This window comes from Somniosus microcephalus, chromosome 24, assembly GCF_052327205.1.
Source record: "Somniosus microcephalus isolate GS21.2 chromosome 24, FLI_Smic_1.0, whole genome shotgun sequence".
NCBI classification, from domain to species: Eukaryota; Metazoa; Chordata; class Chondrichthyes; order Squaliformes; family Somniosidae; genus Somniosus; species Somniosus microcephalus.
In genome coordinates, this window is record NC_141010.1 from 8,755,770 (window position 1) to 8,768,930 (window position 13,161).

The 13,161-nt window shown below is 44.3% G+C and overlaps 1 long non-coding RNA gene across 1 annotated transcript; it reads left to right on the top strand.

Annotated features, from left to right (window-relative positions):
* The first annotated feature begins 652 nt into the window (after positions 1-652).
* Positions 653-2,753, top strand: LOC147101027 (uncharacterized). The gene is made up of 2 exons (XR_015073439.1): positions 653-902; positions 2,189-2,753. It is a non-coding gene; the product is annotated as an uncharacterized LOC147101027 (long non-coding RNA).
* Positions 2,754-13,161: the final 10,408 nt, after the last annotated feature.

Consider the following 13,161-nt stretch of genomic DNA (forward strand, 5'->3'; position numbering starts at 1 on the left):
TTAACAATGCATTAAAAAAATTATTTCCTCTGATTTCCTTGCTGTATCTCATGAATCATTGCATTGAATATCACCGACCACTGCAAACCTTTATCCAGTGCAGTACTGGGGGTGTGCAGCGCTGTCAGAGGTGCGGTCTTTCGAATGAGACGGTAAACCGAGGTCCCGTCTGCTCTCTCAGGTGGACGTAAAAGATCCCACGGCCACTATTTCGAAGAAGAGCAGGGGAGTTCTCCCTGGTGTCCTGGATAATATTTATCCCTCAATCAACATCACAAAAGCAGATGATCTGGCCATTATCACATTGCTGTTTGTGGGAGCTTGCTGTGCACAAATTGGCTGCCGTGTTGCCTACATTATACAAGAGTGACTGCACTTCAAAAAAAGTACTTCATTGACTGTAAAGTGGTCCTGAAAGGCGCTGCAGAAATGCAAGGCTCTTTCTTTCTTGCCTCCGGTGCAATGACTGGAGGATGCAATTGCCCAACCAGGGTGAGGGCAACGGTCGTAGTCCCACCTCCCCCAGCTCACTGACGCCTCCGATTGGTCAACGGTTGCGTCAATCAGCCAGCCGCCGGCTTCCGATTGGATCTCCCACCCCTCCCTCTCCTGCCGCTGTCAATCAAAGGCTGCGATTGCCAGCCGAGGGAGCTCGAGCGGCGGCGGACGGACGGTGAGGGGGAGCTCGCCCGTCGGCGGACTGAGGGCGGGCGGTGGGAGCCTTCCACCCGAGCTTTCGGCACTCTCTCTTTCTGACAGGAAAGTGCCCGATCTGGCAGCAGGTGGCCGGCGTCCATTTGACTTTCGGAGCGGTTTGTGAAGCGGGCGGGTGGGTGTGCCGCCGAGCTCCCCTTTGACAGCTCGATCCCTGCCCCACTCCCGCCCTCCCTCTGGGGATAAAGGTGAACCATTTCAACATTTTTATCCATCAAAGCCTGCATTTAGGTTTTTAGAAAGATGCATTTTTAAAAAATAATTTTGAGGTGATTTGTGAGGAAAGTATTGCAGTCCAGATTTGGGGTTGTTCTCCTTTGGAGCAGAGAAGGTTGAGAGGAGATTTGATAGAGGTGCTCAAAATCATGAGGGGTCTGGACAGAGTAGATAGAGAGAAACTGTTCCCATTGGCGGCAGGGTGGAGAACCTGAGGACACAGATTTAAGGTGATTGGCAGAAGAACCAAAGGCGACATCAGGAAAAACTTTGTTTTTACGCAGCGAGTGGTTAGGATCTGGAATGCGCTACCTGAAAGGGTGGTGGAGGCAGATTCAATCATGGCTTTCAAAAAGGAATTGGATAAGTACCTGAAGGAGAAAAAATTTGCAGGGTTACAGGGAAAGGGCGGGGGAGCGGGACTAGCTGAAGGGCTCTTACAGAGAGCCGGGATGGGCTCAATGGGCCGAATGGCCTCCTGTGCTGTAACCATTCAATGATTCTATCCATGCGAGTGACAGCTGCCAATTGCTGCGCCTCTGGTGCCAAAACAAAGGCCTGAGCTGTCAGGAGAGATTGTCCAGCAGCCTGATCCAGACCCTGCACCTTCTGTCAGGAGAGGTTGTCCAGCAGCCTGACCCAGACCCTGCACCTTCTGTCGGGAGAGGTTGTCCAGCAGCCTGACCCAGACCCTGCACCTTCTGTCAGGAGAGGTTGTCCAGTAGCCTGACCCAGACCCTGCACCTTCTGTCGGGAGAGGTTGTCCAGCAGCCTGACCCAGACCCTGCACCTTCTGTCGGGAGAGGTTGTCCACCAGCCTGACCCAGACCCTGCACCTTCTGTCAGGAGAGGTTGTCCACCAGCCTGATCCAGACCCTGCACCTTCTGCATCTAATCACTGCCAAAATACCGTTACATTTTAACTTGAGCATGCTTGGCTCCACACGCTTGTTCAATGTTGTTCAATGCCCCCCTTGGAGCTCTGGCATTCAATTGGCATTTGTTCTGGATTGTAACCGCCCCACAATTTAAAAAAAAAAAAAACCCTAACAGACTCAAGTTACCAAAAATAATACAAAAGCAAAATACTGCGGATGCTGGAAATCAAAAATAATTCTTCTGCACTGGTGATGTTGTTGTCCCACAGCCCAACTCTGGACAGATTACATTGACATTTTGATAAATGTTCAAGATTGGCATCGGTCTGTTAAATCTAATGCTGATGGGCGACTGAAAGATATTTTCTTTTACCTTCTAGAATCTGCTTGCCATAGAGAATGAATGATGGTGCTGACGTCTTCCTTTTGATGCCATTCAGCAGAAGATGGTGAAAATCACGGTTGAACATTGATGACCGATAGTAAATTGCTACTTTTTTAACCACAACCAAATCATTGTTTTAAACAAAAAAATAATTTTTAAAAACTTATTACAAGAGATGAGCTTCGGTTGATAGTCCATTTTGTTTGGATTCTCGAATACCAGTTAAGGATGAAGATGATAAGAATTACAGGAATTACTGAGCTGGTTTCAATTGAAAAATGATGGCTACTCGTACAGAACTATCACCAAAATTTAATCAAGCAGGAAGGCAAAACCTGACTGGAACAGTTAACACGGTATGAGAAATCAAGTGTAAACTTGTGCTTTGCTTTCTTCTATGTTCGAGGAGTTACTATAAGGCTGGAGGAATTCCTTTGCTATGTTGTTGTCCTGTTTTATGGATTAAGGCCGCTCCATTCCTTACATAGTCGGATATAACACTAGGTTACCTTCACATATTGAAAAAATCTGCAGTTCACTGCAATAAAAGATCAAAGCTGTTTTCAGAATATCTGGTTTTAATGCTGGTTAACACCTGGAAGTGTAAAACTTGTAGATTATTATGAATGTTAGGTTTATTTGCTCCTGTGGAAGCGCCTTGGGACTTTTTACTACGTTAAAGTTGTTATATAAATGCAAGTTGTTGTTCGTTGTCTTTTTTATGCACAATCTTTGTAGAAATTCTGTGGCATAAATTTGGTTTGAGATCTCAAAAGAAATCATTATTAAATGTTTCTGATGTTGGGGTAATCAGTTGATCATAAATGTTGTATACTTCTGTTAATGCAGTAAATTTTTAGTGCGTTTAAAAAAAAGTTGAATTCCAATAATTTAAATTAAGTGATGTAAATAACACGCAAATGTGAAATTAGAACTAAAAATGGAATCATCAGATGCTTTGAATTAGGATTACATTGTGTAAGCCTACTGAGATCTTCAAGCCAAATCATCAGGTTTGCAACAGTACTGTAGGATTTTTCCTGGAATTTCAATACCAAAAAAAATCTTGATTCAATTATAGGTACAAGATCAACAACAACAACAACATGCATTTATATAGCTCCTTTTTTAGGGTAGGAAAACATCCCAAGGCGCTTTACTGGAACATAATCAGACAGAAACTGACACCAATCCGAAGGTGGCAATATTAGGGCAGGTGTCTGGACAGCTTGGTCTAAGGAGGAGAGAGACGGAGAGATTTAGGGAGGGAATTCCGGATCATTTGGTGCTAGGAATGTCTTGTTTGTACTGATAGTACAGATGAGGTAGAAGTATAAAATAGTAATCCAGTACCATACTGCGTTCTTTCTCTGTTGGGAAAAGCTCTGGGATTTGCAGACGGGGTATTCTGTATTTATTACTTGGGATAGGAAAGACTTAATTTTCCACATAGTAAAAATGTTTAGAGAATTTTCTGCTGTCCTGAAGGCTTTGACTTTGTCTTTGTGGGAGTACGGTTTCAGGGTGCTGGTTGCCCTCCAGTACTTGTCCAAGTGCCCAATATTCATTTTTAATTTTAATGGTGAATGCTGGCAGCTTATTTGATTATTGGGGACATCGCAGTAAAGCCAAATCTTGTTCTGAACTGGCTGTCTGCATTGCACTTCCAGCAAGGTTGCTCAACCCTGGCTGATTTTCTTCTCCTTCACTCCAAGGCACTGAGGCCAATTGTAGTGCCCTTCTCATTGCTCGGGCTGAGATAAGCCAACGCGGTCTGACTGGGAATTGAACCGGGAACCTTTTATGGTCGGTATAGCTCATCAACTCCGAGGCGTTGGGGAAGCTAAAAGTAATTTTTACTGAGACCTGAAACGTTACGATCTGTTTTATGCCGGGACTATACATTTATGAACCAGAACAACGTTCCCTAGCACTGAGCATTTGACCACCAGCTTGAAGCATCACAGATTGGAGAGGCACAAGTTTGATTTCCCTACTCCTATGAGTTCCTGATCTCAACTTGCTGCATAGGGGGTATTGCATGGAGGCCAAGTAGCTCCTTGTAAGTGGAAATCAGTGTGGGAGTTGTCATTGGGCTGCTCTTGTGCAACTTTTGGCAGCCAGGCAAATAACATTTTTAATATTCCTGGGAAAGGTCACTCTCCCATTCTTTAGGTCTCGTTTGGTATGGCTTGCCAAGATCTCAGCAAGGAGAGGGATGAAATAACACATACAAATGGGGATATGTACGCTCACCAAAAAGATGGTACTTTTTTTATTAAGCCTTTAGTACTCTTGTAAATCAAATGTTAAAACTTTTGTCCTAAACTGAGCTGAAATTGCAGTCATTTTTTTAATTCATTGTAAAATTGGGTACATTTGGCCTCAGGAATGATTGGATGTATGAAGCTAACAGCAGAAAAATGGTAAATCTTTTACTGTGCTGGTGTAGATTGTCTAATTGCAGCTTCAAATTCCATTTTATTATGGTGATATATATGAATACATTCTTTTCAGAAAGGACTAGCAAACAATGCAGATCCTCTTTCTAAAGGAATCATGGACATTTTTTAAGCAGAGCACTTACTTTTATAAAAAAAAAAAATTGTCTGAACATTCCAAGCTTTATTTACACCATAATCATATTCTATTCAAAAGGATCTACTCCATTGCTCTAAGTATGGGTTGTATTTGCATTTAATGAAAACAAACTGAGCTGACTCTATCGTCCTGCACAGCTGAATTAAATCAAAATGGTATTAGTTTGCAAATTGCACGAATGCAAGTCGATAGGATCACGCTGGATATAATGTGTATTTTTCAGATTAGAAATTCTTACATTTTCAGAATGAATGCCAGTCTCATTATTTTTTTCCTGCAATAATACCTTGGAATCTTTAATTTAGGGCTGCTTCCAAATGTACCTTTCTATTCTCACCCAGAATTTAATGCTTAATATTTTGAATACTCCTGTCGTATATATTTTCTTGTTTTGCTTCCCTATTTCCATAACTCTCAACTGCCGAAGGACAGTATCAGATACCAAAGGAAAATTATTCTATCATTGCAAAAAAAAAAGTTTTTATATTGCAATAGAAATTGCTAAATTATAAATACATAAATCTGATGACCTTGGATTTCTTCAGATACTCCTGGGACCTGGGATTTTGAAAACTTATACCTGAAAGAAATAGCTTTAAAAACAGCAGTTGTGAGATTTCTGTATTACCAAGCACTGGTGTGATTGGTTTGTTAAACAATAGAATGTGAAGGGCGTGAATAGCTGAGGGCTGGGGAGGGTTTGATGGGCTTTCCCAAAACAACTTTCATCTGTCACTTCTATTTAAACATCTCCAGTACTTGGATGATATAACAGAAAATAAAAAAACGTTGGAATAATTTTCTCATTCAGTTACCATTTTGATTTAATATTTTTTGCAAATATTTATAAGTAGATATTCTTCATTTGCTTTTTATTTTTAAGCTAGTGTTTGGATGTAGACCATAAAGTTCCAGTTTTGCTTTAATTCACAGCAACATTAATCGGCTAAATTAATTCCTGAAGGTGATCACTTAAGGAGCAGTAACATTTAACTCGACAGTATTGCCAGTAGAACAACCAATTCCAATTCTACTGCTACCAATTGGCAAATAAATATTTAACTAAAAATAGAGCAGTGTTTCTGAGCTGAGGGAATTGCAGCGTTGGATTTTTCTGCCTACTTAGAATTCAAACTTGTTTCCCAGGAAGTTTGATCAGTTCATTTGTTGTAGTGTGAACAGAGACAGGTACCAGCTGGGTTTGAAGGTGCGCTTTCTCAGTATGGTGTGTCTGGGGCCTTGTAACCATTAAAAAAAACAAAAAACATTTTAATGAAGATGAGAACAACTATCTTCATGCTTGTAAAAATAACATTTAAAGCATATTTAAGTATAGCATATTTTAATATAAACTGCACTGTTTTTGCATTTTTGGAGAGAGCAGAGTAAATGGATCCAAGTTAGAACAAACTGTCAGGGAGCCTAAAATATATCAACTCTAAATATCAACAGTGGCTTTGAATAAGATGCCATTTGGATGGAAAAGAACTTTAATTCCCCAAGGTCCCTGAACCTTGGCTGAGTGGAAGCTCTGATTGAGAGAGAGCGTGAGAGAAAGGAGAGGAGTTTCTATCAAACTGTTGTGAAACATGAAAAGGGTGGGAACATTTTGATTCCAACTTAACCTCCGCATTAGTAAAAACACATTATTCAGACAACGCTTTCAGCAACATTCCATTCTAATGTTGAGTCATACTCTAATGTTGAATACACCTATGTGCAAACCTTAAGGCACGTCTACTTTGCTGCTGGAACTATGGGGGTGCAACACCCAAATACTGACCTGTGAGCTCTGAGCCCCATCTCTCTGCCTTTTAATGTTTATGTGGCCAGGTCTGTTGAAGACCCAACGGAGAAAACCATGTTTATTTCCTGTGTCACTGACCTCTGCTCTCTGGATCTATTTTTTTTTAAATGTTGGGCCCCTGACACATCAAAGGCATGGAATTCAACACACTCGGGTTGATTTTCAGTGTCTTTGCCTGGCGTTAACGGCATCAAAATGGGGTGGGTAGCCTCACCGCCCCGTTAACACTGGCGATGTGGCCGGCTCCATTTTGAAAGGGGACTACTGCCGCGTGTCCAAAGCACCTGCTATCGGGCGATAGCCCCGGCATCTTTTAATATGGAAATTGGGATCCTATGACGTAAATAGGATTCCAATTGCCATTTTAGGTTGTAACTGGTTGGAGCCTGCATCGTGCAGACTCTGACCAGTTCCACGGGCAATTGTAACCGAAGAGGTCCGCCAAAAGTTAGAGTCGAATTAATTTTGTGGGCCCCAGAGGAACAGGAATTTACTTTTCTGCACTATTTAACATCTCTCATCCTCTTCTATGAAGTATCATGTCAGTTGCTTCCTTTCAGTGAAGGGCCAAGATTTTCTAAGAAGCTAAAATATGTTAAAATGGGATTTCGGCTTGGAACCTTAAATGGCGTTTAAAATTGCATCAGAGGATAACAAAGTTGTAGGTGAGGTAAAACAAGATGAGGGAGGAGAAGGAGGGTGAAAGAAGGCAAATTTTCAGTTTAATTTCTAGTGAAATAGATGTCTTTATCCCATAAAGATGTCGTTGCACTCTCAAAGGAAGTGATTTCATGCTATAAGTTCATAATAGAACTGAGCTCAAGGTTGGTGGTTTATGAAAGCTAATAAATTCATGTATTATTCTGCAAGCCTGTCATAACAATGCATTAAAGCTGGATTTTAAGAAATACTGTGCCAGGACTGTGGTTAAGCTATCTAATTTACATTATTTTGGTCAAGTTCTAGTTTGATACCAGATAAAGTAGTAGCATAATGGGAGTCTGGGAGTAAAATAGTTCCAAAGTTTGGTTTTGGATTTCTCAAAGCAGCTGGTTTGCTGTTGCAGCCTAGGTTGACCTTGTTAACTTCTCAAACTTTGTGTCTTCCTATTTTTAGACTTTTTTTTGAGCTCCAGTTCTCAGTGGGACAGGAGTGGGATTTACAATCAGCAAATCTTAACATGCTTTATTGACGCACAGTTTATCATCAATGGGGAAAGAAATCCTGATGTCTTAGTGCCCCCTTTTTTTTATCCTCCCTGTAAAATATAATGTTCATTTAGATTTAAGAAGGAAACTGCCTTAACTGGCATCTGGTGTCCATACAGGTGTTGCATAGTGATGTTTGTTGAGCCTCTTCATTCAGAAAAGCCCCATGTATACTGGTAGCTATGAGAAGAAGTAGAACGTAGACTCCAGCGCTTGAAGGAGTAGTGGGTCTCCAGTGGGATAAGTTTGAGATATTTCAAGCACAGAAAATATAACTACATGAGTAATGTTTCATTTTGTTTTGAAATATGTAATTTCCTTTTTTATGTTATTGTAAACATTGGGCAGGATTTTCATTGGACCGTGGAGGCGGGATTGGAGGCGTGTGGGGGGGTTAAAATTGCAAAAACTGGCGTGCGGGCCCAACCCCGCCTCCAAGCAATTTTCATTAATTCGTGTCTAATGGTCCTGTCTCTGTCCTGCCTCCAAGAGGTGGGATAGGCCGTTAAGGCCCTTAACAAGCACTAAATTGCCTCTATAATGCCATTTTGAAAGGCCTTTGCGATTTTAACCCTTTTCCCACGTGAAACACGCCCGTTCTGAAACATGACGGTGAAACCTGGCGGGAGCACAATTGGATTGCTGACTATCAGCTGCAACTCAACCATTAAAGAGGAGATTTGATCAGCTATCATTTGCAGGTGGCAGGACTTTGTAGTCTCAGGTCTGGGGGAACTTTTAGAAGGCACAACCATAGCTGTGGAAGTTTGGAGCCTGACACCCATCTCCAGTGTGACCTCCTGGGAAACCCCTCTTGCCGCCTTCACTGAGCGCTTCCTCAACTGAGGCATATACCAGAAGCATGGGAGGCATTTATTTCCTTCCCTTCTGGACATCAGATGAGGACGAAGACCAGCCGCGGCACCAGCAGAACCAGGAACAACAGCAGCAGCAGGAGCGCCAAGCTGCTGCTCACCCACCTGAAGCTGCACAGGCCAGAAGGGGCTAGTGCATGGAAGCCTGTCGGCGCAGGAGATACCCCCCAAACAGGGTCTACAGACACAGGGTCAGCTACCTCAACATGTCTGAGCAGCAGTGCCAAAGGCGGCTCCGACTTTCACGAGAGGTAGTGGGTGACATCTGCGCAATGCTGCAACAACACCTGCAGGCCAGAGGACCAGGTGGACAACCCTTACCAGTGGCTGTCAAAGTCACCACCGCACTCAACTTTTTTGCCTCAGGCTCATTCCAGGGATCAGCAGCAGACATCAACGGCATCTCCCAGGCGGCTGCACACACTTGCATCACGCAGGTAACCGATGTGCGCGATGGCAGAGGGCAATCACATCCATTTCACCAAGGATCAAGCAATGTCACGGCGCGTGCGGTTGGATTAGCTAATCTGGCAGGCTTTCCAAGGGTGCAGGGCGTTGTTGACTGCACACATGTGGCCCTTAAGGAACCCCATCGCAATCCAGTTATTTTTGTCAACCGCAAGGGCTTCCACTCCCTTGACGTTCAGCTGGTGTGTGACCACAAGAAGGAAACTTTGCATGTTTGTGCCAAGTACCCTGGCAGTTGCCATGACTCCTTCATACTGCGCCAGTCTAGTGTGCCTCCGCTATTCAGTCCGCCAGACCAACTTAACGGATGGCTACTTGGAGACGAGGGCTATCTCCTGAAGACGTGGCTAATGACGCCGTTGAGGAGACCATCCAACGAAGCTGAGGAGAGCTACAACTCCAGCCACATGTCCACCAGAGCCATAATCGAGCAAACCATCGGTTTGCTGAAGATGTGCTTCAGATGCCTGGATAGATCAGGTGGAGCCCTGCAGTACTCAGCAGCCAGGGTCTCCAGAATCGTCGTGGTTTGCTGTGCACATGGCACAGCGTCATGGCTTGCAGATTCCTGAGGACCAAGTGGCTCATCACATCTCCTCAGAGGAGGAGGAGAGCGAAAACAAACATCTTGCAGAGGCCCATCAACCAGCGGCAGCAGTACGCGAGAACATTGCTGCCCGGGATGCAAGGAACGCACTCATCTTGGCCAGATTTGTTTAGCCTAGCCAATTAAGCACTTTTGCCTCACAGCTTCTTACCTGAGCATCGACAATGGCCAAGGACCAACGGATTCCTAGCAATTTTACCACCATACTGATAATTGCAAGTAATCCTGAGCCCTCAATGTGAAAGTCCCATTCGCGAAATGACACACGCCACAACTACAGCAGTAGCCATCAGATTTTTTATTTACATTATTCATCTGATGGCTTTTTCACAGAAAACATCAAATTTCACCCAAGTGACTACCCTTGTGACTATTTCTGCAGTATCTTTCTCTTGCACGTGCTCCTACGTGGTGCTTCCCCTATGGCTTCAGCAGATGTGGAGGCCCCTTGCTCACTTTCCTGCTGCTCCTGTCTCGACACCTTTGGCGGGTGTCCTCTGGGATTGCGAACCTGTGAGGGCTCGGCAACAGTCTGCTGCTCCTGCGGCTGTGCAGGGGTTGAGACGCCGATCTCAGATGGGTGTGGACTCTGGTGGGGCTCTGACCGAGGGCTCTGCAGTAGCATGGAAGTGTGAGCGCTTGGAGAGGAACCCCCACTTCCTTGATGTCTGCCACCAACTTCCCTCTCATGGGGCAGGTCCCCCTCAGCGCTTGCAAATGGCTTGAGAGTACCTTGCTGCACCTCAGGGGGGGGGGGCCATGGGGACCCGTATCTGCACTGGCAGTCCTACTCAGAAGGACTTCCATGAAGGTCTGGTTTCTCTGTTCAATGGATGACCATTGCTCCTCCAGAGATGTTATTCTATTCTGAACACTCACCATGTTTTCTGCACTCTGGCAACTTATCACCTCCATGGAGGTTGCCATCCTTTCCATGGTGATGCGTTCATGCGCCAATGACTCCACAAAGGCTCTGCTCATGTTCGCTATGGACTCCTCCATTCACTCCACACTCACAGCGACCCTGGAGACAAAACCTGCCAGAGACTCCTGCATCTGTTCCTGGAGTTCCAGCACCACTGATCTTGTGGATGGACCCAGAGGCAGAGGGTCGACATGCAGCTGAGCCGAGCTGGCAGAGTCCTGCGCCCTCCGACTAGGACTCTCCACTGCTGTCCCTGTCTCCACAATCTGCTGATGTGAGCTGTGATACCCCAGGTGACAACACTACTCTATGTCCACCGAGGTGTGAGTGTTGGTGCTGGGTGCGCTGAATTCTGCTGACGCTGTGCCCTCAGAGGTTGCAACTTCCTCTGAGGAGTCTTGAGGCTCATGCTTTTCCTCCTGGCTAGTGGGGATGGGTGCTTGCGATGGTCCTGTGGGGAGTAAAGGAAAGAGTCAGAGATGTGATGCCAAGGTTACATGCATATTGCAGATGATCATTAGTCCATCTGTTAGAGCTTCAGAATCATTATCAGCAACTCATGCAATGTCAATGAGAGATGGAAAACTATTCTGTCACCAGCTTGCTGTGATGCACCCCTCTGTCCGTCCCTGAAATAAAGAATAGATTTGCCTTTCTAATCTAGGCTTTATTAACTTAAAAATCCTGTAGCACATCTTTCAACACCCAGTCCCAACTAAAGGCTGGAAAGAACTGAATTTAAGATGGCCACCACAAATCACATGACATCAACTACCAATGAGATTACAGCATATATCCCAAGGCAGGAAACAAACAACCAATCACAATACTTCTTACTAAACATAAAGAATAATCACCACAGTCCCCCACTTGCGCATCTTCCTCCACTCCTACGATCTCCAGGACCGCCTCCTCCCAGGGGGTGAGGTGGGCTACTGAGGGTGGCCCTCCTCCTGTCCTCGCTCTTTCTCACTTATTGTGAGCTCTCTTTTCCTGCAATGAGGGAGACAAGTGGAGGTTGAGTGAGAATGAAGGAGTGAGTGTAGAGCTTCCATAGCATAGATACTTGGAAGGAGACAAAGATGGAGTGAGGTGGCAAGACCAAGGGCCCTCCCTGTGTGTTGTCAGTTGTTTTCATAGCATTACAGTAATAGGGAGTGTGAGGGCTGCATAGTCGAATAGTTAAGCGAATGTGACCATAGAGAGAAAGGGAATGGGTAAGGATGCACGGATGTCAGTGTCAAGTGGGATGTGGAGGAAGAGATTGCTAAAGCTGAGTGCTGGTGAGGAGAGGCAATGGGGATCAGATTGAGGGTGATGAGAAATTCATACTCGCTTCCAATGCGCAGAAGGTCATGAAATCTCTTCCTGCATTGAATCCAGGTTCTGCGGGTTACTGATAATGAGTTGACCTCCTCTGCCACCTGGACCCACACAGCCTTGGTTTGCTGGGGAGGCTTCTTCCTCCCTGAAGAAGGGAAGAGCACCTCTTTATGAGCTCTTGTTCCCTCAACTAAAACCTGCAAGGCAACGTCATTAAACCTCGGAGCAGCTCTAGCTCTCTGGCTGGTCATTCTGCCTCCAGGTCCCTGTAGCATGAAAGGCCAAAAGGTTGGCAGTCTGCAGAAGAAGCAAGGCTTGTTGCAGACCTTAAATGCAGCAGCAATGATGACGTCATCGGAGGCGACTTTCAGACTGGAAAAACTCATTAGCCATGGGTTCCCACACGTTGGAACTCAATTGGCCAATTAAGTTAAAATCGCATCAATCTCCCACATTGATTTAGATTCGGGTGGATAATACGAAATGCAGATTACACGACTCCAGCCCGCCTCTGAATTAAAATCCAGCCCATTGTCTTTAGGTCACGGACCATAACAGATGTCAAATATTCTGAGTAATTTTACTTCTTTCACACCCTTCTGATATTTTAGTGGCAGTCGTGTGCTGATTCTTGATGATTTTTATACCTGTTTATTGGTAGATTTGGTTGTGATTTGTTCCTTTTTTAATGAATTCTAACAGTCGTGCTGTGACAATTTTTGCTACAAGTTGCATGATATGCTGTTTTGTAAGGACAGGAGCATGACACCATGTAATATGCAATGTATTATCCTACTATTAAGGTGTGGCTGTGTCCCTCTAAGGTCATAAAACCTAATTGTTAAGTAAACAGTTGTGGTCAATCAGAATTTAATTGTTCTTTGATTAGGAAATTTAGCAGATTGGAAAATGCTTGCAAATTTCAGCTTCTAGGCTTGCTTTCTCTTTTTAAGATTGTTTACTGCTGTTCAATGCATCATGTAACAAAATGTCACACTTGGTGTCTCATGAATGCACTAGAAAAAAAGGTGCGTATGCCAATTGGATAAAGTGTGATGCTTTGACAATGGATGCAAGGCATTTGTTTATTTATATAGAGTACTGACTTTTCATTGTGAGGCACTGTACTCTAAAGTTGCTTTTTATTCACCTTG